Source organism: Chelonia mydas, chromosome 2 (assembly GCF_015237465.2).
Source record: "Chelonia mydas isolate rCheMyd1 chromosome 2, rCheMyd1.pri.v2, whole genome shotgun sequence".
NCBI lineage: Eukaryota > Metazoa > Chordata > Testudines > Cheloniidae > Chelonia > Chelonia mydas.
In genome coordinates, this window is record NC_057850.1 from 92,046,076 (window position 1) to 92,059,122 (window position 13,047).

The following is a 13,047-nucleotide window of genomic DNA, read 5'->3' on the forward strand; positions in this document are numbered from 1 at the left end:
CCTGATTCATAATTGCATTGTTCCAGTTTCATGCCAGTGTAATTCCACTAAAATCCGACACTCGTGTAGTGTCCAGTCAACCAGGTGCACAGTATTTTGTTTGCAGAGTTCATTTCTCAATAGAAGCATGTTGACTTGGCTGCTGGCAGATTATTCTCTACAACAACTCTCCCCTTTGAAATTCCCTGCCCCGCCCCCGACCTTCCAGGCACATTACAAAGCATGTATGTGGTGAGGAGCTTTAGGAACCCTGTTGCCCGGCTAGGTCCTGCGTCCACAGTAGCATCCACAGTCACAGCATGAAAGATTAAGAAGGGAAGCTCCCTGACATGGCGATAAAAATATATAGGTGGTACAGCCATCAAGCTTGATGTTTCCTTTTCTGAGGGGTAGAGTCACAGACTCCACCCCATCCTTGAGAGCTGCTTAACTCTTTTTGAATGTCACATACATCACTGTTTCTTTTTGCCCTTTCTTTCCTGCTCCCTGTATAGGCTACTCCTGCATAACAGACTAGTTAGAGAGCTGATCGGTTCTGAAATATTGGATCCTATGTCCCCCATTTTTTTAAGTCCATACATACCAGAAAGGGAAGGCCCAAGTTTTTCTTACATTTGATCTCTGAATCCAAAACAATGAATGCAGACTGCACTGTATCCCCCAAATACTGATGAAAAATTGACATCCTTTAGTTTTCTATAAAACTTTTTATCTAAGTTGTTCCATTGAGCTTACAGCATTGCTAACATCAGTACCAAACCCAGAAAGAGAGAGACTGAGTTAGGAAAGCTCCCTTTCTGTCATGAAACAACTAAAGAAAGAGAGAACCTTTCGGTTTCTTTTCAAATGGGACATAGTTTTCACACATGTCACAGTTTTATTTTGTTTGCGTCTCTCTAGACTCTCAAAAACTGAACACTTGGGGATCAGTGCTTAGGGCTTATCTTCACTTTGGCTCAAGTGTTGGCCCCAGCCCCAATTCCTATCCACACTTGTATATCTGTAGCTTGAGTTACTCGAGCTAGCCAGCCTATTAGAAGGTATGGATTAAAGCATGAGTGCGGCTGATGCTGCAGCTAGTAATACAGTGGGGACTCAGCTACTCTGTGGTGCTAATCTAATCACTCTGTGCACTTTGAGTGTTGTTTGTAGGGTTGTCAACTTTGGTTGAATGAATTCCGGGAGGTTTCATCACATGACATTATCTTTAATCGAAGATTAATCTTTAATTTCTGGAGACTCCAGGACAATCCTGGAGAGTTGGTAACCCTAGTTGTTTGACCAATCTCTCTTGAGCTAGGCTAACTCACAAACAGTTAACTTGAGTGTAGGTAACACGAGCTCACATTACAGTGAAGACAAGCCTCTGGTTGCAGCTGAGGTCTGCTTTGTGCAATTGAAGAGACGGAGCAAAGATGTCTATCCATCTCTAGGAAAAAGAGAGAGAGAATAGTTCTTATTCTAAACCCATTTAATCCTTGGCCCCTTTGATGAAGCTGCCAAAGTGTGCTTGTTTTGAAGGTGGCTTTGCTGATGAGAACCTTGTCTCCCAGGAAATGTACTGTCACCATCATCTAATTTTTTATATCCTACTAAACAGCCACCGGATTTAAGCAAATTTCAGACCATGTCTACCTGAGTCAAATACAAACCAAAGTCCTACCGATAAAAATCTTTCCATCAAGTAAAGCCTACTCAGCCCATTGTTATCAATCAATGGAATAAAATAAAATCCATTTTCAAAATAAACCCAACCCTGCATTTCTTTCACAGTTTAAGTAACAAGCTAATTAGGTCCCAATCCTGCAAACACTTGTGCATATGCCTGATTAACTTTTCAATCATGAGCAGTCTTATTTTAAACACATGTAAGCATTTACAGGAGCAGTGTCTTATTTGAGGGAAAAAAATTACTCTGAAATACAGCTATAATCCTATTTTAATATACAGTGCATTAGGGATATTCTCTCACACTCTCCTCTCTCTTTTACCACCAGGGTGGTGCACAGAGAACAGAAACTGGCTGCATCTCCCTAAATGGGGATTCCCTTTGCACACTGCAGTGCTCAGTCAGCATGCATGCAACCAGCACCACCCTTAACTGCACCCCCGGTGCGGGTAGCATAAAGGGGGTGTAACCAAAGTGTGCTGCGGGTGACTACTACCAACTGGCAAAGCTTAGGGCAGTGCCCAGGCTGCTCAAAGTCCAAAGAGACCACTGTTGGCATAGAACCAGACATGGAATCTGGGAACTTCAACTGTCGTTCTGGTTATCATCCCTCTCTGCTGCACCCAGTTGAAATGGAAAGTCGGCAGACAGTAGGAGCAGAAAATCTAGACCTATGTGTTTTGAGCACATATCAATACCCCTTATATCAAGCTCAAGTAGAACATGATTTGGGTTTATTATTAATCTGTGTATGTATTTAATAGTTTAAAATATGTGTCCATGTGGATACAGATGTGGGGGAAAAAAACATTTTCCTGCTTCGAAATATTACTATGTTATGAATTGTTTGAAGAGAACATATGAGCTCTGTCAGCATGGCTAAAAACGTGTCATCAAGTCCCAAGAGATGGGTTCAAATCTAGTTTTCCAATTTATGAATGTCACTGATAAAACTTAATATGCATTGGTGAAAGAATTCAGCAAGTTGGGAACATTTTCTAATTTTATACACTAGGAACAAATAGAGAACTGGAACAGAACTGGTTCATACAAAGTGTAATAAATCCATAGAGTAAGATACAAGTACATGTGAATAAAGGAAAGCGTATAAATGAGTTCAAGAGACTCCTAGCATAGAATTATTTCTAAACAAGGAAGTGATTGATGGATATGATGAAAAGGTGAGAAGTTGAACCATGGGAATAAGGTAAACCATAAAAAATATGCATGCTGAGCTTAATGGGTATTTTATACTTCAAAAATGTCTTATGTTCACTAGCCTCTGATAGAATTTATCAGTTTAGTTTGATCTTACTGCAGGGTGCTCTGTAGCATATTTTTGCCACTGTTGCCCATTGCTTCAGTAATACCTATTAGCTGAAAAGTGCATTGGGGTCTTTATTTCCCATAAAAGATGGTACCTTATCCTGTGGATTGTATATTATATTTAAACAAGAGTTTCAGCCTTAAAGAAAACATATGAACCAGTTTTTACTGGGAGACTCATGGGTCTTCATCTGAAGTTCCAAAAATATTTATATGCAGGATGCCTAAAGTGTCCTGGCTGACATTTCATCAGTCAAGATATAAAGAGTTTTATAATGACAAAATGTCTGTGCAAGTCATATTGCTATCTTGATACAAAGTGCCTTGTACAGCCTCGTTTCACTGTCACTATGTATTGAGTGTGTGTTTTGTTCTAACCATAGTATGAGGATGAAGCTTGTCAGGTTTTATATGAGGTTTATGCGTTGGCAAACCAGTCTAGCTAATGCAAAAACTTGTTCAAGACTTCCGCTCTGGCCCCTTAAGGTGCTTGAGGAGTGTGAATGCAGGGAGTGGGCACTTGTGCTCTCTCTGTCTCTCCTTGTCTTCCCTCTTTGAGGGCCGCGGGGGAAAGGAACACAGCTCACCCTTTCTTCATTTCTTCTCCACTGATCCAGGTGCAGCTTTTCCATCCCAATTGGAGCCAACCAGAAAGTTGAGTGCTTGAGTATCTTGTAACCTTTAACCATGTTGCCAATAAAACTCTGGGCATTTGCTTTTGAAAATACGGTCCCCTTACTGAGCCTACTGTCATTTAATTACAGTGAGTTTTTAGTGTTGATTTCAGTGAGGGTCAGAGCAGGCCCAGAAGAACAAACATAAATTAGTCAGATCCAGTTATATAGACTGAATTGTCTGGTTGCCATTTTTTGTATTTCATTTGAGAGTTTCCATGCACACTTAATCCTCTGGGCTTCTTGGCCCTTTAAGTTAAGGGAGTTGTTCACAGAGGCCAAAGTTACAATCAAGTGGGACACTTGGCAAACAAAGGCAGGAAACGCTGTCAGCCTGTCTCTCTAGTCTGTCACAGTTTCACTAAATATTTCAGTGCCAGTTGTACCAGTTCAGCACAGTCACTGTGTAAAAGGATGGGAAAAGCTCACAAGGCTTATTTTGAGTCGGCATCCCAACATGTAAGGGTCATTTATCTGAGCAGCTCAACCTATTTGATGTGGATATCAGAGCTTCCTGAAAGGAAACAGAATGCTCTTTATTCTGTCTGTCTAGAACAGTGGGAGAAAAACTTCCCTCTCAGCACATGCATGAAATTCCTAGGTTTCAGAGTAACAGCCGTGTTAGTCTGTATTCGCAAAAAGAAAAGGAGTACTTGTGGCACCTTAGAATCTACCAATTTATTTGAGCATAAGCTTTTGTGAGCTACAGCTCACTTCATCGGATGCATACTGTGGAAAGTGTAGAAGATCTTTTTATATACACACAAAGCATGAAAAAATACATCCTCCCACCCCACTCTCCTGCTGGTAATAGCTTATCTAAAGTGATCACTCTTCTTACAATGTGTATGATAATCAAGTTGGGCCATTTCCAGCACAAATCCAGGTTTTCTCCCCCCCCCCACCCCGCCCCCACACACAAACCCACTCTCCTGCTGGTAATAGCTTATCTAAAGTGACCACTCTCCTTACAATGTGTATGATAATCAAGGTGGGCCATTTCCAGCACAAATCCAGGGTTTAACAAGAAGGTCTGAGGGGGGGGGTAGGAAAAAACAAGGGGAAATAGGTTACCTTGCATAATGACTTAACCACTCCCAGTCTCTATTCAAGCTGAAGTTAATTGTATCCAATTTGCAAATGAATTCCAATTCAACAGTTTCTCGCTGGAGTCTGGATTTGAAGTTTTTTTGTTGTAATATAGCAACTTTCATGTCTGTAAGCGCGTGACCAGAGAGATTGAAGTGTTCTCCGACTGGTTTATGAATGTTATAATTCTTGACATCTGATTTGTGTCCATTTATTCTTTTACGTAGAGACTGTCCAGTTTGACCAATGTACATGGCAGAGGGGCATTGCTGGCACATGATGGCATATATCACATTGGTGGATGTGCAGGTGAACGAGCCTCTGATAGTGTGGCTGATGTTATTAGGCCCTGTAATGGTGTCCCCTGAATAGATATGTGGGCACAGTTGGAGCAAATGCGGTTGTATCGCAGAGCTTGACCCTGACCACAACACACGATCCATCGTCTACAGCCAAGCTCTGCGATACAACCACATTTGCTCCAACCCCTCAGACAGAGACAAACACCTACAAGATCTCTATCAAGCATTCTTACAACTACAATACCCACCTACGGAAGTGAAGAAACAGATTGATAGAGCCAGAAGAGTTCCCAGAAGTCACCTACTACAGGACAGGCCTAACAAAGAAAATAACAGAACGCCACTAGCCATCACCTTCGGCCCCCAACTAAAACCCCTCCAACACATTATTAAGGATCTACAACCTATCCTGAAGGATGACCCAACACTCTCACAAATCTTGGGAGACAGGCCAGTCCTTCCCTACAGACAGCCCCCCAACCTGAAGCGAATACTCACCAGCAACCACATACCACACAACAGAACCACTAACCCAGGAACCTATCCTTGCAACAAAGCCCGTTGCCAACTGTGCCCACATATCTATTCAGGGGACACCATCACAGGGCCTAATAACATCAGCCACACTATCAGAGGCTCGTTCACCTGCACATCCACCAATGTGATATATGCCATCGTGTGCCAGCAATGCCCCTCTGCCATGTACATTGGTCAAACTGGACAGTCTCTATGTAAAAGAATAAATGGACACAAATCAGATGTCAAGAATTATAACATTCATAAACCAGTCAGAGAACACTTCAATCTCTCTGGTCACGCGATTACAGACATGAAAGTTGCTATATTACAACAAAAAAACTTCAAATCCAGACTCCAGCGAGAAACTGTTGAATTGGAATTCATTTGCAAATTGGACACAATTAACTTCAGCTTGAATAGAGACTGGGAGTGGCTAAGTCATTATGCAAGGTAACCTATTTCCCCTTGTTTTTTCCTACCCCCCCCCCCTCAGACCTTCTTGTTAAACCCTGGATTTGTGCTGGAAATGGTCCACCTTGATTATCATACACATTGTAAGGAGAGTGGTCACTTTAGATAAGCTATTACCAGCAGGAGAGTGGGGTGGGAGGAGGTATTTTTCATGCTTTGTGTGTATATAAAAAGATCTTCTACACTTTCCACAGTATGCATCCGATGAAGTGAGCTGTAGCTCACGAAAGCTTATGCTCAAATAAATTGGTTAGTCTCTAAGGTGCCACAAGTACTCCTTTTCTTTTTATGAACTTCCTAGGTGTTCAGTGGTCCGGCCCTGATCCAACAATGTATTTTAGCATGAGTTTACCTTTAAGCACGTACATAGTCTCATTGAGTTCAATGGCACTATCTATTTGCTTCAATTTAAACTCATGAGAGAATGCTTTGCTGAATCAGGGCCAGAGTACAGGATCGAGTCCTCTTTCTCTTTAGGATATTGACCTAATGCAAGAAGTTCAAAGATATGTGCATAATTTAATTAAAAGGTTTTCCACCCTCTCCTTAACAAGCCCAACTCCACAAAAGGGTGCAGCTCTAGTCTGAGTTCTGACTGAAGTCTTGTGTTAACACTTATTTAAACCATCTTGAATCACCTGAACAGCAGACTACTTTTGTTTCTTCTTCCAAAGGCTTCTCTGTTTTGTATAGCTAAAAAAAATTAACTGCAGTTCTACTCTTCGGTTTACCTCATGGCCTATTTCATTTACAAAAACATGGATTTATAATTCTTGAGAAACTTCCCAGCTATATTGAAAGTGAGGACATTAGAACTCCAGCAGCATCTTATCCAACCCTGGCTGGGACTTTTTTTTCTTATTTTGATTATCTGGTATTTTATGACTCATGAGACGGAGATTAAAGTTGGTGTTGTGAATAACAATAATTTGCTAACGCACATTCTGCTTTCTGCAATATTCCGATAACAAAGCCTCGCTTAGTATGTAACAGATTCCACATACCTCCAATGCCGGGTTCCTCATTAAATGAATGCATATTTTACAGATTGGACCAGCTGAGCCATTTTCATCTGAATAGGTAGCTAATCAACGATAGAAAGCTCTTGAAGTATAGAAATGATTCTAATAAGGAAATCTAGAGGAACAGGCAATGTTAAGTGTGTAACGGTATGACACTGCCTGCTGCGGTATATTGTGACATCGTGAAACTTGTGAACTTGAGTTGGGTATTCAAGGAGCAGAGACTCTTGATCTTCTTCTTCACTACAAATGTGAGGGAGCTTCTGGCAGAACATTCTCTGTAATGGCCTCCTACCTCCCACAAGGTCAGAAATAGACCCAATTTGTTGACTTTTCAGGCACATTGCTAAGACCAGCTCTTTGAATGGTCATCGGCAAAGGACTGAGGCAACTGAGAGTGGAATGTGTATCTTGTTGGAAAGTGTGTGTTGTTTTAAGCTATATTAGTCATATGACTGGATCAAATCATGTTCAGTAGTACGGGAGAAAGAAGTGCTTCTGGTTTGGTCAAGTTTTACTTTCTATCTTTGCTATTTGTTATCTGCATGGCAAAGGAGCCCAGAGCCATGGATTTGATATAAGACTAATCTGAATAAATAAAGACAGTATTTGTAAGTGGAAGATATGCAGATAATTGCAGTGCCAGATGCCGATGCTCTACCACACCTGAATTGTCAGATCTCTAGACTTCAGTCTTCAACCATCAATTTCACAGAGAATACCTTTTCAGACTCAAACTATAGCTATATTTAGCTATACATGCAATTCTTTTTGAAAGAAATCTTTATATTTTTTTTTCATTTTCTTCTCTCCAGTGTTCTTGTCAAATTTCAATCCAAATTCCTAGTCTAAATATCAGCCAATCAGACATTCTATCTAACTGGCCTATTCCTACATTCCAAGTATTATTTACTTGATTATAAAGCCTGGTTTGATGGGATACAATCACTATTCTGTTCTCAATTACTCTTTGAATGTTGTATTACTCAGACACCCATTTAGATGATGTAAATGACCTAATAGGTTAGTATTCTACCATGGTGATAACTGAACTCAAATGTCAAAGCATACTTGTAAACAAAATCTGCCTTTTTGCTTAACTGAAATTATGATCCAAAAAGCATAGGAGTATTATCTATGGCAGTCGGTTGTTTCGTATTTCTTTCACTTACATGACATAGCTATATGTCTCTAGACACATACTTGTTATATAGGGACATTTCAAGATTTTCTCTACAATACAGTGTAAAGGAAAACTGAAAATGAATGAACAAAATGACATTAAATATAAAACACAGCAGATTGTTATTGTATTTTGGTTTTACCACAATGTGAACTGAAATATATTTTGATTGTGGGGGGAAGTTCTGAGTGAGGAAAATGTATGTCTCTATTTGTTAGCTTGATCATATTTAATTTACTTTTGTTTAAAGTCCTGTAAGTAACATTTCATTGTTCTATGACTAAAAACGTATATCTCTTATCTGGTCAGTCCTGTCCTCATTAATATAATTCTTTGCAGATTATAACCTATAAGTACTTTTGAAACACTGAACCTGATTCTATTAGTTTAATATAAGATATGGATTTGGTTCTAAACTCAAATCTCTCTCTTTCTCTGTCTCCCACATGCATTTTTGAAATGGCACCAATTACTGTAAAATTTGAACACTTCCTAAAGAGTTGGAAGCCAAAAATGTACAATTAGCCAATGGTCTGATTTTCCTTCTCACTTACCCTGAGGTAGTCAGACTAATTTTTGGTTCTAAATTTTTCTGGTTATTTTTGGTTTAGTTTTATTTCCTCCTTCTCTCTTCTCTCTTGTCTCCATTGCTTTATGCTCCTCTTCCTCTTAATTCTAATTCATGTGATCATAATCTCCAGTGGATTAGAAAGCCCTATCTCCCACTCCCCCAAGCTTCACCCTTGAGGTTGTTAATGTCTTAATTCCTGAGGAACAGGGCTGTTGAGAGAGAGATTATTGTCACCTACAGAGATGTGTTGTCTGAAATGCCCATGACCAGTTCTATGGAGTGTCCTGAAAATTAGGATCACAATTTTGAAATTGACATTATTTTCTGTGTCACATTGTCATGAGCAGATCACCAGAATGAGATTCTCTGAACTGCTAGAATTTTTGGAGGAGGGAGGCTGCTGCATTCTGGACTGACTGAGGCTTTTGTAAAGTTGAAGTGCACGTTCCATTGGATAATATGGTGCAGTAATCAGCTTGGGGGTCAAAAAGTGTGGACCACAGTGACAAAGTAATTATCTGAGAGGATGAGGCTCAGTCTTTTAACCAGTCTCACGTGGAATAAGGTGTTTTTCACAGCTGGAGGTAGTTGAGATTCCAGCAATTGTGAGAAGTCCGAAAGGGACTCCAAGGGAAGAGCAATTTGACAACTTGGTGACAGACTCTTGATCTGAGTGTCTGTTGTGGGGACAGTTTGACAGTTTGACCATGTGCTTGATTGGTTGTTTGAAAAGTGTGAATTGGGAGTGCTTTGTTCCAGGTGAGCCTTGAGTGGGCCTGACTGTTATAAAAAGCCAGTCAGCTGCGAACAGCAGAGAGGCTAACAGAGGAAGTTTGCCTGGGAGTTCACCTGGGGAGAGCCCACTGAGGCTTACATCTTGCCGGCTTCTCTGAGTAGTTACTACAACTCCTGAGGAAGCTCGTAGAAGGAAGGTAATATGGATGGGGAGTGTTCAGCTGTTGTGACCTGCACTGGATGTGCCATGTTTGTCTTTCTTCCACATGACAGAAGCGACTTTGTCTGTACAATGTGCAAGCTGGTCTCCATATTGGAAGAGAAGGTTCAAGGTCTGGAGCAACAGGTATCGACCCTGCATTGCATAAGAGAAACTGAAGATTTCCTGGACAGATGTCAGGATATGCTTCTACGGACACAACGTTCTGAAGATTCAGAGCAGGCTGCACTGTGGGGACAGGAGGACGGTGAAGAACTTTGGCGCATGTGACCTCCAGAAGAAGAAAGGGTAGCGTCCATGTACCAGCAACATAGATACAGGTAAGTAACCGTTTTCATGTTCTCTCCACAGGTACTAATGCGGAGAGTGGACTAGATGATACATCTGAGGGAAGGGAACAGAAGGAGACTCCGCTGATTGGAAGTCATGAGATGCACTGTCCTAGGGTTGGGGGTTCCACAACCACCGCTCCCAAGAGAAGGAGGCAGGTAGTGGTTGTTGGGGACTCTCTCCTCAGGGGGACTGAGTCATCTATGTGCCGCCCCGACTGGGAAAACCGAGAAGTCTGCTGCTTGCCAGGAGCTAGGATTCACGATGTGACGGAGAGACTGCCGAGACTCATCAAGCCCTCGGATCGCTACCCTTTCCTGCTTCTCCATGTGGGCACCAAAGATACTGCCAAGAATGACCTTGAGCGGATCACTGCAGACTACGTGGCTCTGGGAAGAAGGATAAAGGAGTTTGAGGTGCAAGTGGTGTTCTCGTCCATCCTCCCTGTGGAAGGAAAAGGTCTGGGTAGAGACCGTCGAATCGTGGAAGTCAACGAATGGCTATGCAGGTGGTGTCGGAGAGAAGGCTTTGGATTCTTTGACCATTGGATGGTGTTCCAAGAAGGAGGAGTGCTAGGCAGATACGGGCTCCACCTAACGAAGAGAGGGAAGAGCATCTTCGCAAGCAGGCTGGCTAACCTAGTGAGGAGGGCTTTAAACTAGGTTCACCGGAGGAAGGAGACCAAAGCCCTGAGGTAAGTGGGAAAGTGGGATACTGGGAGGAAGCACGAGCAGGAGCGCGCGAGAGGGGAGGGACTATCAGCGAGTTATCTCAAGTGCCTATACACAAATGCAAGAAGCCTGGGAAACAAGCAGGGAGAACTGGAAGTCCTGGCACAGTCAAGGAATTATGATGTGATTGGAATAACAGAGACTTGGTGGGATAACTCACGTGACTGGAGTACTGTCATGGATGGATATAAACTATTCAGGAAGGACAGGCAGGGCAGAAAAGGTGGGGGAGTTGCATTGTATGTAAGGGAGCAGTATGACTGCTAGGAGCTCAAGTATGAAACTGCAGAAAAAACGGAGAGTCTCTGAATTAAGTTTAGAAGTGTGAGCAACAAGGGTGATGTCATGGTGGGAGTCTGCTATAGACCACTGGACCAGGGGGATGAGGTGGACAAGGCTTTCTTCCGGCAACCCATGGAAGTTACTAGATCGCAGGCCCTGGTTCTCACGGGAAACTTAAATCACCCTGATATCTGCTGGGAGAGCAATACAGCGATGCACAGACAATCCAGGAAGCTTTTGGTAAGTGTAGGGGACAATTTCCTGGTGCAAGTGCTGGAGCAACCAACTAGGTGCAGAGCTCTTCTTGACCTGCTGCTCACAAACCGGGAAGAATTAGTAGGAGAAGCAAAAGTGGATGGGAACCTGGGAGGCAGTGACCATGAGATGGTCGAGTTCAGGATCCTGACGCAGGGAAGAAAGGAGAGCAGCAGAATACAGACCCTGGACTTCAGAAAAGCAGACTTTGACTCCCTCAGGGAACTGATGGGGAGGATCCCCTGGGAGAATAACATGAAGGGGAAAGGAGTCCAGGAGAGCTGGCTGTATTTTAAAGAATCCTTATTGAGGTTACAGGGACAAACCATCCCGATGTATAGAAAGAATAGTAAATATGGCAGGCGACCAGCTTGGCTTCACAGTGAAATCCTTGCTGATCTTAAACACAAAAAAGAAGCTTACAAGAAGTGGAAGATTGGACAAATGACCAGGGAAGAGTAGAAAAATATTGCTCGGGCATGCAGGAGTGAAATCAGGAAGGCCAAATCACACCTGGAGTTGCAGCTAGCAAGAGATGTTAAGAGTAACAAGAAGGGTTTCTTCAGGTATGTTAGCAACAAGAAGAAAGTCAAGGAAAGTGTGGGCCCCTTACTGAATGAGGGAGGCAACCTAGTGACAGAGGATGTGGAAAAAGCTAATGTACTCAATGATTTTTTTGCCTCTGTCTTCACAAACAAGGTCAGCTCCCAGACTACTGCACTGGGCAGCACAGCATGGGGAGGAGGTGACCAGCCCCCTGTGGAGAAAGAAGTGGTTCGGGACTATTTAGAAAAGCTGGATGTGCACAAGTGCATGGGGCCGGATGCGCTGCATCCGAGAGTGCTAAAGGAGTTGATGGATGTGATTGTAGAGCCATTGTCCATTATCTTTGAAAACTCATGGCGATCGGGGGAAGTTCCGGACGACTGGAAAAAGGCTAATGTAGTGCCCATCTTTAAAAAAGGGAAGTAGGAGGATCCTGGGAACTACAGGCCAGTCAGCCTCACCTCAGTCCCTGGAAAAATCATGGAGCAGGTCCTCAAGGAATCAATTCTGAAGCACTTAGAGGAGATTAAAGTGATCAGGAATAGTCAGCATGGATTCACCAAGGGCAAGTCATGCCTGACTAATCTAATTGCCTTCTATGACGAGATAACTGGCTCTGTGGATGAGGGGAAAGCAGTGGATGTGTTGTTCCTTGACTTTAGCAAAGCTTTTGACATGGTCTCCCACAGTACTCTTGCCAGTAAGTTAAAGAAGTATGGGATGGATGAATGGACTATAAGGTGGATAGAAAGCTGGCTAGATTGTCGGGCTCAACGGGTAGTGATCAATGGCTCCATGTCTAGTTGGCAGCCGGTATCAGGTGGAGTGCCCCAAGGGTCGGTGCTCGGGCCGGTTTTGTTCAATATCTTCATAAATGATCTGGAGGATGGTGTGGATTGCACCCTCAGCAAGTTTGCAGATGACAGTAAACTGGGAGGAGAGGTAGATATGCTGGAGGGTAGGGATAGGATACAGAGGAACCTAGACAAATTGGAGGATTGGGCCAAAAGCAATCTGATGAAGTTCAACAAGGACAAGTGCAGATTCCTGCACTTAGGACGGAAGAATCCCATGCACCACTACAGACTAGGGACCAAATGGCTAGGCAGCAGTTCTGCAGAA

The 13,047-nt window shown here is 42.6% G+C and overlaps 1 protein-coding gene across 5 annotated transcripts in view; it reads right to left on the reverse strand.

The window, feature by feature from the left end:
- The window catches only part of CDH19 (cadherin 19), a 177,502-nt gene that overhangs the window by 152,810 nt on the left and 11,645 nt on the right, over nucleotides 1-13,047 (reverse strand). Inside the window, exon 2 of one of the 5 annotated variants that reach the window (XM_043539919.1) lies at nucleotides 1,347-1,429. The exons of the other annotated variants lie outside the window; for them this stretch is intronic. The gene's annotated coding sequence lies outside the window, so the exon portion shown is untranslated. The remainder of the gene's footprint in view (nucleotides 1-1,346; nucleotides 1,430-13,047) is intronic. 5 annotated transcript variants of the gene reach the window in all.